This window comes from Cibotium barometz, chromosome 36, assembly GCF_041138505.1.
Source record: "Cibotium barometz isolate CiBa-2024 chromosome 36, ASM4113850v1, whole genome shotgun sequence".
NCBI classification, from domain to species: Eukaryota; Viridiplantae; Streptophyta; class Polypodiopsida; order Cyatheales; family Cibotiaceae; genus Cibotium; species Cibotium barometz.
Genome location: NC_141081.1, coordinates 29782533 through 29782817, shown reverse-complemented (window position 1 = coordinate 29782817; position 285 = coordinate 29782533).

Genomic DNA, 285 nt, shown 5'->3' with positions numbered 1-285 from the left:
AACGATTTACGAACCCTCCTCAGGGTGGAGGTTCGGAGGCCTTAACTGGCCAACGGTCGAAAGGCCGTAACTCGGGCAAAGGGAAGGCTTCATCGGAGAAGTCTTCTGAGAAGAAGTCCGACGCTGACCTCGAGAAACTGAAGGCAGAGAGGACCTGTAATGATTGTGGCGAGAAAGGCCACTACTGGAGGCAGTGTCCCAAGCGGAAAACCGAGAAGGGTGAAGACTCCTCAGCAATCATGAAGACTCCGGCTTTTGTGCACCTGGAGGTGATGGACACCAATG